The 17,319-nt window shown below is 34.5% G+C and overlaps 1 long non-coding RNA gene across 1 annotated transcript; it reads right to left on the bottom strand.

Moving 5' to 3' along the window:
* Nucleotides 1-1,800: 1,800 nt before the first annotated feature.
* On the bottom strand, nt 1,801-9,038 carry LOC123267434. The gene is made up of 3 exons (XR_006510033.1): nt 8,701-9,038; nt 2,308-2,724; nt 1,801-1,963 (listed from the first exon to the last, which is right to left on the bottom strand). It is a non-coding gene; the product is annotated as an uncharacterized LOC123267434 (long non-coding RNA).
* Between the last annotated feature and the right edge of the window lie 8,281 nt (nt 9,039-17,319).

The raw sequence follows: 17,319 nt of genomic DNA, 5'->3' as shown, positions 1-17,319 counted from the left end.
TAAAAAATTATTTTTGGTACATTTAAATTTTATTTGGTTAAAAAAATTTTCTACTTAATTTAATTTAAATTTAACCAAGAATTTTTAAATCAAGTGTGAGTATAATTATCAAGATATTTTATGGACTTTCTTTACTGAAAAGTTAATAACACACATGACATTTGATTAAACTTAAAATGATAAACTCCGGGCATACCAAAGTTTGAATAAAAATGAAATTGAGCTGACGTGATAAAGATTCCTCAAGTAATGGGAATGAGTGAAATTCACGTGCGAAATCTGACACGATACGAGTTTAATGAGTAGACGCGTCATTAAGGGATATGACGTTAGTAGACAGACTTTATATGGAGAGAGACGGAGCGAGAGTTTAGTTCGAAGGGGTGAGTAGATGGGCGAGCTTGATGGAAAGAGCGCTGAGAGTAAAGTACGAGAAAGGAGCTATAGGTGTTCTCGCACATGAACCTGCGGTGGAAATGAAGGCAGCCTCGTCCCTGGAAAAATGCGAAGCTCCGTCTCCCCGAATATATTTCCATACATCAGCTTCGTCTCTGTATACCCTGCACCGTACCGTATATACCGAGTCTCGGTGAGCAGAGCGAGCACACTCGCGGCTACTGACGGCGGATGACGGAGACAGAACGACGAGCTGGAGAGAGAAGTTAAGTATTTTCTCGCATTTTATGAGTAGAGAAAAGAGACTGGAAGAGCTGAGGGGCTGCTCGGGGCCTCCAGAATAAATCCAACTAATTAGACTAGGAAAAACCGCGGATTAATTACCCGACGCAGATCCTACTCTCTTTCTCTCTCTCTCTCTCTCTGTAACTCCGGGTTCCACTTGTGAGCACGGTGCATTTCCACGGTTAAATTATTTTTAACATTTTTCGTTAAGAGGATGTATGAGAGACTCTCAAAAGTTTTGTGGTTTAATACAAAGTTTACTAGAGATTTTTACCCATTAAAACTTATTCTCTCTTATTATTATTTTCTTTATGAAAAGATTTTATAAAAAAATATGTATTAAATTATTGAAAATAAATAAAAAAAAAACATATAAAAAATGAATAATACACTGATGAAAAATTAATTTAATTGAAAAGCATAATTCGTTAATCAAAAGCATGATTTTGGTAAAATTTCTTTATTTTGAATTTTGAAAAAAAATTCTTGATTCAAGTAAAGTTTACTTAAATTCAGAAAAGTTTGATATCAGTGTATAAAAATATATAAAATATGTCTAAAAAAATTTCTTTATTAATGACTATTTTTAATATATTCAAATGATAGCTATAATATATAAAATATATACAAAAATCAACCAAAAAGTTAGATATTAAAAATATATTTTAACATAAATTTTTTTACACTGAGAAAAAAAAATACTTTTACTCAATTAACAATTTCTTTGTTCAAAAAACTCGTTGACGATAAAATATTTTATTAATATTAATTATTAATTTCTGAAAAAAAGAACATCAATAATCATCTTTGGATAATAGATAAACAAAAGAATAGTTGTATTTAAATTAAGTAAAAATTATTTCAATCAATTTAATAATTTCTTGATCTAAGAATATATATTCTTGAATATTTTCAAGAACGTAAATTCTTGTATCAAAAAAATTTTTTAATAAAAGTATTTTTTTTCTCAGTGTATGGGGATAAAGTTGTTAAAAAAATAATAAAACTAATTTCACGAAATAATAACAACAGTAATTTAATACAATACAGTGAAAATGTTATAAAAATGCGGTTTTAAATTTAAACTGGATTTATATTTTCAATAAAATCTGTTATTTGTTGAGATTTTGGAGTTAATGGTAAACAAGAGGTACTCCCATTGTATTTTTTATTCCGGTTGGGTGAGTTTTTCGACGCAATCACGAAGAATTGTTCCGTCCTCTTGAGTTTGAAATAACAACGTTATTCTTGAGTACATTGATCCCCAGAAAATGCTGATGCCCTTTAGAATAAAACGCTTTGGTTATATACATTGAGTGAGTATATATATATATATATATATATATATATATATATATATATATATATATATATATATATATATATATATATATATATATATATATATATTGAGATAAGAGTGAGCTGCACTACTCTTTACTCTTTACTCTGAGCTGTCAGCTCGGAGGCGAGTAAATACCCGGTGACGACAGCCAGAATGAGGATGACGACTACGGTGCCGGGAAAATAAAACCAAGAAGGAGCGTTTAATGTTGAATGTTATGAAGACTAGCAGAAGAGTATAAGAGTGTTGGAACGAGGGGTTAACTATCTGTATATACTCACCTTCACGAGCGAATAGAAACGAGTGAAGAACTCTCCGGGTACTAGCCCAGTGTCGCGATCAGAGTGTTTGCGAGTCGCTCGAAAGCTCTCTCGGTAAAGCACCGTATATATACGATGAACACCCCAGCAGCCAGTGCTACGACGGATAGTGGAATAAGACCGAAATGCAGATTTATCCTGCGACTCTCAAGGCCCCCAAAACCGAGCCCTCGATCTCCATCCCCCGTCTAGTAGACACTAGACAACATTTAAAACCTTACATTACCTTCGACTAGGAGCAGGAGGCTCTCACGCTTCAACTCTTTCTCGAGAACTAAACTCCCGGATTCTCTTTTTTTTCCTTTAACTCTTCTCTCCTGTTATTCTTCGTTTGCCTCATCGCAAAATGCATCTGAAGATTACAACCAAAGTTCTGTTCTGAAATTTGAATAGAAAAATAATTTTATAAAAATATTTCTGCATAAAAATTATGAAATTTTATAAGAGTACTCGTGAAAAAATTTTTGACATGTCCTTGCTGGGAAAAAATGAATTTTATTCAAAAAAAAAATTCTAAAATTAAGTAAAATTTATTTATTTCAAGAAAAATTTTGAAGTTAAATAATTCTCTTACTTGAATCAAGACGATAAAGCTTTTCAAAATCATTTTTTGGTTAGAAAATTTTTCTTTCAAATCAAGTTTATTTTTTTTTCAGATCTGATGTGGAAATTGGCCATATCAGAGCATAATATCCTGCCCAATTTTATAACATAGTAACTGCAAAATTTTTATACCTGATTTTTTTCAGTATAATTGCATTTCTTATAACCTTAATTTCAAGTAATTTTTCTTAAAAATATTTATATTAAAGTATTTTCTATTCATAAATCAAATTTTTTATCAATTTGGCGCGCAATCTTTTTTGTAATAAGAAAAATTTTAAGAAATCTTAAAATTGTCAGTTACTGTGTTTTGAAATTGGGCAGCCGATATATTGCCATCAAAAAATTTTTTCACGAAGAAAAAATATTTACTCAAGACTGTAAGCAATCTTTATGAAATTTAAAACTGTGTTATTTAATTTTCTTTATTTAAAAAAGCAATTTATTTACGAAAGAATATATATTAAGTGTCTGTCGGACAGTTAAAACTTTTTGTCAGCGACATTATAAAAGTTCTTTTTACCATTTATGACAAAAGTTTATAAACCGGAGAGTGTAGTATATAGCTGGGTAATCTATATTTTTCAGCTTCAACAAGCTGTCTAATAATTCACTTTATGCAAATAAAAAAAACCCGGGATCTTGTGCCCCTGAGTCCGCATACGCAGCCGGATATATCAACTCCTCTCTCTGTGTACAAAATACACACGGGTCACCATATTTTTCCCTAAAAATTTAGCATAGCCCACACCGATAAATCAAACTGACCGTTATAAAAAAAAAAAATAAACGGCGAAAAGGAAAAAAATAAAGAACTAAGCCCACATCTTTATCCCGCCGCGGTTTATTTAGCATACATATGTATTAAATCCAAAGAGGAGCTATGTGCATACAATAAGTGTAGCCATATCCATATCGCATCGGTGTACGGCTGAATAGATGGATATATTTCTATAGAATACAATACAGTATCAGTTAGTGTATACCACTCAAGTGGACTCTGACTCGAAATGAGAAAATGCGGTCAGTGTATTTTGTATGCAGTGTCTGCTCTTTAAACAAAACGATCAGTCACGTTAACACGTTTCGACGGTCACTCATTTTAACCGTCTGACACTTTGGCAAAAAATGTCGTCCTATCAGCGAACTAGATTTCGTAACAAAACTAAACAGTCGGTACGTAAAAGAGAAAGCGTCCTTTTTCTCCGCGACTAAATAAATAAAAAACTATCATATATATTGCATGTAGAAAATAAAGTGAAAAACAGACAGAGATGATGAATTGCCGAGGTAAGAAAGAGGGGGTTGGGTAGATAACGCCCAGTACCATCAATCAAAGTTCATGCCCGGCAATGACGCAGCCTCAATACTCTTTTATTTTTACTACATCCTACTCTCCTTTTTATTAACTTATTTTTTTCCAACCACCTCGTTCTCCTCCTTATACCTCCATCGTAACCTCACCACAACTGCGATGCACTCTGCTTTACACTCACTTGCTTAATATAACGTCAGTTCAATGACTAGATGTACAGTCTTTTCCTCGGCTATTTATTTTGTCTTAAACAATTTTCTTTCAGCTCATCATAATTTTCTTTTGAAAGTTACTCAGTATTTATTTATAACCCGTCGACTGGTGAATAATTGCACACTTATTTTCTCCTTATCTTCTATCAAATACTGGTAGAACAATTTGTTAATATTTAATAAGATTTATTAACTGTTAATAAACGATTTTTTAATATTAGGTGATTTAATGAATATTTATTAATAGTTAAAAATTTTTTCAATTAAAAATTTTCTTTGAGTCTACAAAATTTATATTTTATATTGAAACTTTTTAAGAAAAATTACCATCAATCTACACAGTAAAAAATTTTGCGTCATTGCGTGAAAAAACTTGGTGTTAAAAATTCTTGTATTAAATATTTAACACTTTTATATGTAAATTTAACACTTATTCTGTTAAATCAACACAGAAAAATGTTAAATATTTAACATAAAAATTTTTAACACAAAATTTTTTACTGTGTAGATTAATTTTTATACACTGATTAAAAAATTTTTTGATACGTAATAAGTATTAGTAATTGTTAAAAAATGAATTTTTAATATTAGGAAATTAAATAAATATTTATTAAAAATTAATAAATGTATTTAAATTAAAAAAAAAAAAATTTATTTATAGTTAAAAAATATTTACTCATATTTATTAAGTAATCAAATTTTCTCTTAATAAATAAATTAATTAGTAGTTAATAAACTCTCTTTATCACTTAAACGCTAAAAAATATACGGCTAATTGCAGCACAGGGTCGGTAAAATAATAAAATGCAGCATTTGAACGGTAGAAGTGGTTCGGGAGTTTAGTTAGAAGCAGTTCGCGAGCGGAGGGTAATTTCGAGAACTCGGAGATAATCTCAAGCTGATAAGACATGCGGTGGTGGTTGTTGTGGGCCCTGAAGGGTTGTGTCAGCGTGACGGTTACAGTCACGGTCATACGGTTCCCCCTTTTAATGCTCTACACACATATACACACCTTGAGGCGTACTGTGCTCACCGGGTAAACTACCAGCAGGAGCATCTGACGTATTCGATCGAAAAGACTTTCCTCCAGTCCAGCACCTTCACTATTACACTCACATAGTATTATTATATAGTCCTGCACTCCTGCACTACTCTTTGCAGATTTTATCTCGGAGGTCACGGTGCTTATGCGCCTGCCGTTAACATATTTTTAAGTGACTCGCGGTGGCCGTGTACGGCATGCACCACTAACAAATACAAATACAAATACTCTTTCTTTCTCGTGAGGTTTTTATAAGTACACACATTAACCAAGCCAAGAGTAATAGTAGTTGAGAGTTTTATTACAGGCGAAAAAACAGCCGCTGGGATGATGGCACCTGCCTCGCAAGGTGTTTCCAAAAACTCAGTCTCGTCCTTGCACGTATCCCCGGCATCTCAACATCTTTCACTCGTTGATGATGATCTTGGACTTGGATCTTTGATCTCCTGAGGCGCCAGTAGCTTTCCAACAAAATGTAAAACTTAATAAGATCCCTTACCTCAGTACATATTAGTGATGATTTTTTAACTTATGGGAGGGTACTTTGTCAAGTAACCTGATTGATCTACTCTATACTCTTCTCGTCGTTTATAACGTGTCCAGCGTGTCCGCGCTGACACGGCTCTTTTTTCTACTATTTGACAGCTGATAGTTAGACTAAAATCATTGCTAATAAGCGGAAAATACTCAGGGATTAGTTTTTTAAGTGGCTTAAAAACGCAGCTACTTAGTACCTGTTACCATTATCTTATCTGATCCTTTTTACGAGTTGTTTTCTACCAGATAAACCCACTGTAATTAGCTAACGTAATATTGTACCTATTCTTCTTCGAATGAGATATTTTTATGATTCTAGTATTTTATAAACAACTTCCAGGAAAAATATATATTTGTTTAACATTTAGGCAAACAAATAAAAAATTTGTGTACACTAATAAAAAAATTAGAAAAACGGTTGACCCTGAAGGCCATCCCTGCAACTTCCCGCTAATTCCATACCTAGGCGCTTAAAATTGCACTTATGACGTTTTCGAGCTCTTCGAGCTCAAAACTACAATTTATGTATTATTTTGAGCTCTCCGAGCTCAAAGAGATAGCTTTGCTTTGTTTCATCAAAATTCGATGAAACACGATTTTTCTAATTTTCAAACTGCTGTAACTTTTTAATAAATCAACCGATTTTCACGCGGTAGGCGGCGATCGATGTAGTTTTTTGAGCTCTATAAATGATTCTAAACAAAAAAATTGATCTGATGAAAAATTTCGGAGTTATTACAAAAAAACACTTTTTTCGATTTTTTTCGACAACGATATCTCACGAACGCATCAACCGGTTCTGACGCTTTATGTGACGATCGATGCGGGATTTTAAGGTTAAGAGCTGATTAGTTTTTGAAGTTGATCGGTTCTGCCAATTCGGAGATATTTAAAAAAAATGAAAAAAAACTTTTTTTGTCACTTTTTTTGCAATTTCTCGAAATCTACTGGTCCGAATCGGTTCCAACCTACAGGAAATCTAAGTTTAGCGAAGCCTTTTTGAATGACACCAACCGCAATGAAATCGGTCAAGCCGTTCAAAAGTTACGAGAGGTTTACATATACACACACACACACATACACACACACACACACACACACACACCCACATACACACATACACACATACAGACGTACGGACATCATCGTGAAAATAGTCAGGAAAGTTTCCTAGGACATCGAAACGTCGAGATCCGATGAAAACTCGATTTTCGAAAAACGGGGTAAAACCAATAACTTCCCGATTTTTGAAAATTTTCAATTTTCTTAGCGGGAAGTTAAAAATTAACTTGACTCAAGAGCCCAAATGTTGAACCAAGAATACTATTTTGAAGAAAATGATTTTCTTGAGTCCAGAGAATAAATTTTTGAATTAAGAAATCATTCTTGGTCTAAGAAAATTTTCTTGTTTAAAAAATTTATTTTTTTGACTCAAGAAAATGATTTTCTTCAAAATGATATTCTTGGTTCAAGATTAAGGCTTTTGAGTCAAGTTATTTTTTTTACCAATGTAGCTATTTTATTTTTACTTTCACCAAAAACATTTATCATATTCATTCTCATATACCGTGAAATAGTATATTACAACCCAAGGCCAGAAAGTTGGATTACCTGACGTATGGGATATGATGGCCGAGGCGTAGCCTCGGCCATCATATCACATACGTCAGGGTATCCAACATTCTGGTCATGGGTTGTATACTATTTTTCTTGCTCTCCAGCCGAAAGTACGTAACCCCGTGGAAGGGGTTTTGCAAAACCGAGGCGAAGCCGATGATATAACTTTATATACCATGATATACCATGATATAACTTTTAAAATAAAAATTATTTCTTGACTCTTCTAAGAAGCTTTTCTGACATTATTGTGTAGTGTTAACAGCTACTAAACCAATTTTTTGTTTAATACAATATCATATTCGATGTTTAAATCTCTAAAAACTTTAAATTAAAAAAAATATTATCAAGTCTAAAAATAAATGGAAAAAACTCAATTACTTTCTTGATTAAACTCATACTTTTGTCCAAGCACACTTAATAATTTTCTCATCGAATATACTTTCACGTGGCACGCGCGCAGGTGAATAACTCTGCAGGTGAATCTACGAATCCTCCAGGGATATATTTCGTGGGACGATTCACTGTTGCCGATTTCTCACAGCGATCTTGCTCCGTCTGATCAGTAGGACTGTGCGCGTGTTAGTAACACCTGCAGCCTTATTGTCAATTTGAGCTCTTTATACTTAAAAGTTACGAGCCGAAACCATAACATATTATCCACGTATATGCTTAGTAGTTCTATACACACTCAACAAAAAATAACTTGACATTTATATCCGTCGATGACAATAGCTTTAGGTCAACTCATGCTCTTAGTAGTTTATTGACCAATTTTTTTTACTTTTTCTCGACTCACCCAATATCTGCCTTTCAGATAGGGGTAATTTAGCCGTGAGTATATTACATTATACTTGACTAATAACAATAAAAGTTTCATCAGCGGAATTACTTGCTAATTTTTTAATCATTCATGTTCGAAGTTTTTACGCACCTGGTCGATGTATTACAAATTTCCATGAATTTTTTCAGAATATAAATTAATTTATGACATAAATTACAAACTGTAAACTGCGAAAAGAACATACCCATAGTGATATAAATTTTCTACTTTATCTTTGGAGCTGATGGAGCCTCCTCTGAGCGGATTCAGTCGACGGGATAAAGCAACAACTGGTGTAGAGAGTAGTTGGACCTCTGCTCGGGAAAACTCGTTCCCTCTCAGTGAAAGCTGCTCGGCGGAGTAGAGCTTGCGAGCGAACAGAGCGCCTTGCTTTGGCGACTTCCGGCAGCTGCGCTCTTTTCCGGGAACTCAACCGCCGAGAGTTATTCCGGTAAGTCTCGAGATGTCTGCCTTATCGATGGCATTATCGTACCTTGATGTTAAACATACGTCTGACATAAGATTTTCCTGTTTTCGCACTCAACTTATACGCTGAGATAACTTTTTTAAAAAAAATTAATTACTTTTTAAAATAACACTGGTTTTAATTTATGTAATCAGCTGGTAATAATATAATATAAATTTATTCAATTACATGCAAGTGCTCAAAGTGGATTATTCGTAGCACGCACATCCGTCGTCGTTAAAATAATGTGTGTGAGTACAATACATTTTTTCGCGGGAAAAAAATAAATAAAAAATGAAAATAAAAAGGAATTAACTGAGCCACGACGATGAGATGAACACCGCTCACGTACGCAACTTGCTGTAGGATGACAGTTGTTCTATCGTAGGGACAATCGACTTACTGAAGACGCATGACTCACGCACATTTCATGACCCTGTTGTTACTCTTTTCTCTCTTTCTCTCTCTCTTACTCTCCTCTTATTTATGTGCGTACAGAAACACACGCGCTGAAATTTTTCAGAAACAAACTGAGTTATTACTTTTAAACACAATACCAAACATTATTTTCAGCAGTCACTCGTCTTGTTTTATCTTACATACTTACACATACGTCAGACATTAAGCTCTTATTTACGGAATACATGCCCGTTTGCTTCTTTGCTGTACAAATGTATGTATGGGAACTTGATTATGTATTCCGGTAGAATCATCAACTTCCACTGATGTACGTGTGTGCGTGAATTTCATTTTATACTCAATTCTATAATCAGATCTGTAGGTTTGTAGGGCTTTATTAATTTAAAACTACTTGTAAGTAACTTTGAAAAAGTTTTGTTGTATTAAAAATTATATTTTTTAAAATTTAATAAATAAGAAATGAAATTGTCTTAAATTTTAATTTTTATCTGTTCTGAAAAAAAAAAATTAACTTCACGGAAAGTACAAGATGACACTGAATATCATCCCAGATTATACTGAGTGAAAAAAAATTTCAAATAGTAGCTAGTATAATCCAGATTACAATAAGTATAATCCAGATATCACACAGTATAATCTTGAATTTTTTAGCTACTATCTGAAATTTTTTTTCACCACAGATATCACTGAGTATAATCTGGGATGATATCCAGTGTCATCTCGTTCTTTCCGTGTTAAATCAAAATAAAAATTCTTAAATCAAAAAAAATTTTTCAGTTCAAGATTTTTTTTTTTTTAGTGTGGGTTTACTGTTATATAAAGTAAAATTCAATTGAATAAAATTAAACGACTTGATTTATGTGATATAATTTTTTTATGAAAGTGAAAAGTGTAACAGCAGTATCACATCGAACATGAGCAATATAACTTTATATAGCGGTGTTTTATGATCCAGTAAAAACCTGTTAAGTAAATTAATTTGAATAGGCTTTTACTTTCGTAGAATCCCATAAAACGGAGTGAGCTTCGTGATGTGCATTGAATCTCATCCGTTAGACTCTCATCGACAGCACCGATGACGAAATTCAGGTGTAGGATAGTATTACCTACTCTGGTGGATGAGTTTTGGTGAAACATTCGCAAACACGATCAACGTAATACGTTGATACGAAGGTACAGCAGAGACGAACGAAGGTAGATGATGTCAAGAGATTGAGGGGTGTAGTACGATATATAGCGAGAGGGACGGATATCGCCGCGATTGAGGGGGTGTGTATTACTCTGGCCCATGAGGGAGACAGCTGAAGCTGCGAAATAGAACACTCTACAGTGGATCGTGGACGACGAACGGTGTGCGAAAGAGAAAGGAAGATCGGAGAGCAGGAACATGGTGATTGATTTTTGTCGTGGCTTTGGTTGTCGCTGGTATCCCACTATCTGCGATTGTGCAGAGAAACCAGTCGTTGGTGTAGTGTATACACAGACACAACTGTCGACGTCGGCGTCCCGACGCCGTCCACCGATTGGCGGTTACCACTCCCGAGAGGCGGCGCTAATCACCAGACCGTGCAGAGAACTTGTGAGTGAGTAAGTCTATTGCACTCGCTTCAAAAGCACTTTGTGTGCATCCAGATGCTTTTTATCTTTCTCTTGCTCTTGCTCTCAAACTTTTTCCAGCGACCTCCTCCTCGCTCTTGCACCCAGTCCCGAGAGTTACGCAGTTTTTGCGTTAGCTTGACTCACACCAAGTGTCGCTTCATTTTCAGCTCCGTGTCTAAGTGAGAACAGAATGTTAACTGACGACTCCAACGACCACGAGAACTAAAATCTCGTCGTGTTATGTCCCATTCGTTTAGTTGTCTGTGTCTTTAGTTCATGTTCTCATTTCTCGCTTTCTCTCTCCCTCTTTCTACACTCAATCTTCAGTCTTTGTCTCGCGTTTTCTATTTCTCTTTCTCGTTTGACTCGTAGATTTGGGGTTAGAGCTCTCGAGAGTCACGAGCAAGTCTCCTGAGTACTCGAAGATTTTTAATTAAAACTTGAGGAGCCTCCTGTGCCAACAAAGAATCTTGATGAACTTCTTTGAGTTTCTCAAGTTTTTTTTTTCTTCTATATAAATTTAATTAAACTAATTATTAAAAAAATTTTATAAATTAATCACAGAATTTTTAAACAAATGTTTTTTTTTTTTTTTTTTTCTAAAAGTAAAAATCCGTTCAATAGATGACAGAGTACTCGTAAATCCCGGTGGAAAATTAAACATATAGAGAAAAGCACAGGTCCATCTATCTCTTGTTCAGCAGCAGCAGTAGCGGGAACAATATCCACCGTTCGGCGGCAATATAGTTGATAAAGGCCGATAAATCGCGGGTAAAACGGAGTGATAATATCGGTGTGGAAGCACGCGGAGCATGCTGGTGATGCTGCTGCCGTTGGTGGTGGTTGGTGATAGCAAAGTTGATGGTAGTGGTTGCTCCGCGGTACCGCGAACTTGTTTCTCGCTAAAAGTGGGAGTCGGAGGAGTAACAGCCGTCAGCGGAGAATCTAAGAGGGAGATGGAGAGTTGCTCAGAGGAGAGCAGCAGTGGGGACAAGAAATCCCCAAGTTGGGGACAAGCAAAATAATTGAGAAGGGGAATTCGCAAAGCAAACGGCGGAACAGCTCGCGTGAGGAGAAATCGGATACGAGAAACGTGGGAGGGACCAATGGACATGCGCGGGTGTGACGCGACACAACGGCGACCTTCTGGCCACCTCCAGAAACAAAATGGCTACTTGCTCATGCAAGCTTGACCAGAGATGGCGGCACTGTTATCAGTCTAGTCTGCCTTCACTAAACTTTTCTACTTGCTCACTTTATTATTTATTTATTTATTTATTTAAATTTTTGACTTGTTTACTTTTGACTCAACACGTGCTCTACAATCTCGTGACTGCTATTAAAAATTTATCGACTTTATTCATGAGATTATTGAGGTTGAATTTTTAAATTGGTAATGCAGCCCGACAGAGTATGTAGTATAGAATATAGAATGCGTAATTGACGGAATATAGAATGGAATGGGCAGTGAAGTAGAAAGGGAAAGTAAAGGTCAGTCGATATTATTTTTTAATAGATTGTTAAGTCAATTTTATCGAGAATAAACAAAATAATGGATTTTTTATCTTTATTATCCATTAAACGCTTTTACTGTGGTTATATTTTTTTTATTTTCGCTATTATTATTTTCAGTATTGCGACAGGTGGCAAATAGACAGTGTAAACTGCGTAAAACCACATTGTACAACGGGTTGTAAATTTATATGTTGCCACGTATAGGTCGAGAGTCGTCAAATAGTAAAAAACATTTGATGATTTTGTATACATGGTCATGAGAAAGCTTTCGAGCTTTCGAGTATAATATACAGTAGTACATGCATAGCTCTTCGCATAGTTTAGTAGAATAAGTACTCTACTCGGGTGTTCCCTATTCCTATTCTTGCGGTCAGGTTGTCAATGTAATCGAGACAAGTGAGAAAAGGAAACGATATTATCGAGCATAGTGGTTGTGTGTGACTCGCTAAAGATTTATATATTGAGCTGGCTGGGTATCTTTACCACCGGAAATTCCACGATACGATAATAAGTACGTCGCAAAACTCGGTAGTATATTTGTCTATAGATATACGGTACGGTATGTGTATGTAGTCCCACACATTCGGGGTAGTTTACGATTTGTTGCGGTTATCGGAAAACCGCGATGCGTATTCCGGGTGTTATTCCGATACTCTGTGCTATATACATATTGATGCTTGTGAATATTTCAATGTTTCAATGTTCATGAGAGTTATGAGGGCTATTACGCGGGGAACTTTATTATCTGAGTGAAAGGAAAATTTGATTTTAAAGGTTAAAATATTCTGTAGTCATGTTTGGTTTATCATTCATAATGTTTATCATTCAATAATTGCTTGATAAGTTTATCAATTTTTATAATTTCAACGAGAAATTGTTTGCTTTTTTATTTATCAAAGGTAATTATTAAGCTAAGACATTTAATTAGATGAAATCATTAAATCACTGATATAATTAATTTAAAAGTAATATTTGATTTTATTATTTAAAAACTTTCATATTTATCATGATATTTTTAGTTATTACTTTAAATACAAAAATAATAAGAAAAAAATTTTATTTTTGAAATTCTTTAAATTCCATGAAACGAATAGTGTAAATATTTTTCATCTGCACTGAAAAAAAAATTAACTTGAGTCAAGAGAAAAATTCTTGGACCAAGGATATAATTTTGAAGAGGGTAATTGTCTTGAATTAAGACGGAAAATTCTTGAATCAAAATTTCCTTAAATCAAAAATTTTTCTCCTCAAATTAAAAATATCAAGTTCTTCAAAATTATATACTTGATTCAAGAACATTTTTTTTTTCTGTGTGTACCTTTAGAAATTTATTTTTTCTACACTGAGAGAAAAGTGCATAGTTAACTGAATCATAACATCACAATTGTGAAAATATAGTTTTCTGAATTTTATTTTTGTAGTTTCTCAAACTATGCATTAGTTTAAGTAACTATTGATAAATAGTTATATCGACTATATTTTAATAAATATGTTTTTGTTATCGTGTTAAACAAAAAGTTATTAGGTGACTAAAAGGTTTTTACGTACAACGTCTCAGATAGCTAAACTGGAAGAGCCCTTAGTGCGTAACCAAAAGATCCGGGTTCGATTCCCGGTCCCAGCTATCCGAATTATTTTTTCTGTTTTCTGAGTTAAAGTTAATCAAGATGGCTATTAAGCTGATATTTAACTGAAAATAGTTTAAGTAAATATCTATTGGGGTTCAATATAATAAATAATGTTAGGTACAAGAATTGCAATTAAATAGTGGTGATGCTATTTAACTAAATTTTCCTAGTTCAGTTGACCATATTTTTCTCTCAGTGTAGTAAACTGTTTAAATTAGAATTTATAATTAAAAATAAATGTTAATTTTCCTAAAAAAGCAAAAAATAATTTATAACTTTTAATCTAAACATAATATTGATCATTAGTTAAAATAAAATATTCAAAAGATATTTGTAATGATTATGAAATAAATTTTGAAATCTTAAGTGATAAATTTTTCCAAAAACACAACTTTCTTTGAAAAATAAAAGCATTGATAAATAATAACAAAAGTAAAAAATCAGAGTTGTTTTATACAATGTATGAAATAGTTGATCGGTCGTTAAATACTTGACAGGTAGATATTTGGTACACGGCATTAATTTGTCGAAAACACTCGCGTCAGTGCTTGAGAGTGAATATCATTTGAATGCATTAAAGCTTGAGCATTTGCCGTTAGTGTTAGTGGTACTATACATAATATATACAGGATTGTCGGGATGCGTACGCACGGCACACGCAATTCGCATTACAGGGTAGACCAAACTCCCTCTCTTTTATATTATATGGATGTACATCCACACTTGGACGAAAATTCTTCCTCTACACAGCATACAATATATTATCTGTAGCATCAAAAGCAAAGTGACCTGCCTGGTGTGTATAAATTGCCACCGAGTTGTCGCTGGTGCAGTTCCAATGAGATAAAATGAAAGGGAATCCCCGCGATGATATCAAATAGCAGCAGATCCTCTTCGTTTATTCTCAAAGATATCACCACTTGTTTACAGCACTCTCGTAACTCCGGCTCGTCCTGCAGCCATATGTGGGTATATCTGTATATACCTTTGCACACAACACATAACACATAATATAACCTGCACTATACTATGTCCCATTTGATTAATCGCCGTATGCGTAATCAGACTCGACGTTGTACGCAAATAAGACACGGTAACGTGTTGTGTGCCGCGACTAAATATTCTCTGATATGACTTTTTAACAACCAGCAACGTACATACTCACATACATTATTACACATTTATATTTAATACGTTATATGTCCACTGAGGTATTATACTCTTGTACTTATCGACACGCCAACTAATTTTATTATTCCTGATTTATTATCCGCGATACTGCTTGTAATTAAACACAGTGTTGGAATGCGAAAAATCCGCCGTTAAAACCGGGAAATTACTCTGTAAATTATGACAACGACCAATCAACTGTTGAATTAAATAAGAAAGTACTAATAATAATAATTATAATGATAATAGTGATGATAGTAATAAAGATAATGATTGATGTCTTGAGAGAACTTTTTACCGAGGACAAAAGAAATTCTCCTTTCTCATAAATTAAATTGTCCCCTGATGCTTTTTCTCTCAATGAAAGCGGAAGGGATGCTTCAACGACTGTGGAATTTACTCCGGAAATAATGAAGACGCTTTGTGCTTACGACGAATTCACTAAATTCCCTATTTACCCAACAATATCATACATTTTTTACTCTTTTAAATTTTTTTTTTACAACAATTAAAATTTATTATTATTAATAATAAAAAAAAAAATACGCAACTCAGCTGTTTAAGATTTACATAGAAAGGAGACATTGATTGTCGAGAAAGGAAAAATATATAGGCACGCACGTCCAGGGGGTTGGTGACTCGCGTAGTTCGGCCGGTGGCTGGTGGCTGGTTGAATGTTTTTAGGACGGTAGATAGCAGTCCGTAGCCTCATGCATATTCAACGGCACTCTCAACTCCTCCGTCACGGAGGGAAAGAACACCCCATATCTCCCAGCATTCTAGGCACCCACCGTCCCATTTTCACCCCCCTCGTCATTCCCTTATTCCCGTAGCCCCCGTTTCCCGCCCTCCTCCTTAGCCCTCTGTATTCTCCTTACTGTTCGCTCTGAGAGCTCTAACTCGCGACAGAGAGAATAAGGGAGAAAAGGAAATGCCAGCCCGCTGTTATGTTCAAAAGAACTCCGAGTGACTGAGCGAATACAGTCAGATACACCGTTCACGCTTTTCTCTCTCTTTATTTTATATTATAAATTTTCTCAGATTCTAAGACTAAGCCCGCTCATGACGTGCAGTGTGATATGACTGACGGAGACAGTTAAAGTCGCTTACACAAATAAATAATCTCACCTCCTTTTTATTTTATTTTTTTTTCCCAAATTTATAAATCTCTTGAATGAAAAAAGTCTAAAAATAAAGCCCCGATTTTATTGCCAGCATGTTGACAGCTGAATCATTATTTTTCGTGATTAAATCGCCGGTAGCCGAGTGATGGATGGAATACTAAGCGATGCAGCTTTTTAAAAATAAAATTGAATTTTTAGATTTTTATTTTTAAAAAGTTAGTAAGCTCAGAATTGAGCCAAGTACAAAGGTGAAGCGTGCAGTAGGGTCGTTTGTTATCGGAAGGAAGCTACGCGACGTCCGAGACCAAAGTGACCTCGGAGCTCATGTCTATCGTACCTGAGACTTAGTACTGGGCTCTTATACAGTAAACAGTAATGCTGCATCGTGCTGCGAAGCTTACTAGTCGCCATACCAATACCGGGACAGGGTAGTTGGAATATTGCAAGGCAATTGCAGTTGTTAGCTGCAGTGGTACAAATAGTAGTTGTAGTTGTAGTACAGCAGCCAATTGCGTGGGTAATATAATAGTATAAGTACTAGTAGTATAGGATACAGGGTATAGGGCCGAGACCTGGCCTGCCTTGACCTCACGTGCTGTTTGATCTTAACCCAACGATAAGATAGGGGTGTATACCGTGGAAAGGGCTGTACGAGGAATAGCTTACGACGTTCTTCATTTCACGGCTGGGTGTACACTATATTACTTTGTCACGCAATACACTCTTTATATTTTGCTTTATATTAATGACCGACAATTAACGCGAATGACCTTTTTTATATGTCATTATTACTGCTGGCTCTTTTTTAATTTGAATAAACGCTCCAGCGGCTGTTATTTTATTTTTATTATATTCTCTTCATTTTTATTTTCATTTTGATGCTAATAATATTTAATAATAGG

Source organism: Cotesia glomerata, linkage group LG1 (assembly GCF_020080835.1).
Source record: "Cotesia glomerata isolate CgM1 linkage group LG1, MPM_Cglom_v2.3, whole genome shotgun sequence".
NCBI classification, from domain to species: domain Eukaryota; kingdom Metazoa; phylum Arthropoda; class Insecta; order Hymenoptera; family Braconidae; genus Cotesia; species Cotesia glomerata.
Note: the sequence above shows the minus strand (reverse complement) of the source record. Positions and strands in the feature narration are given on the sequence as shown.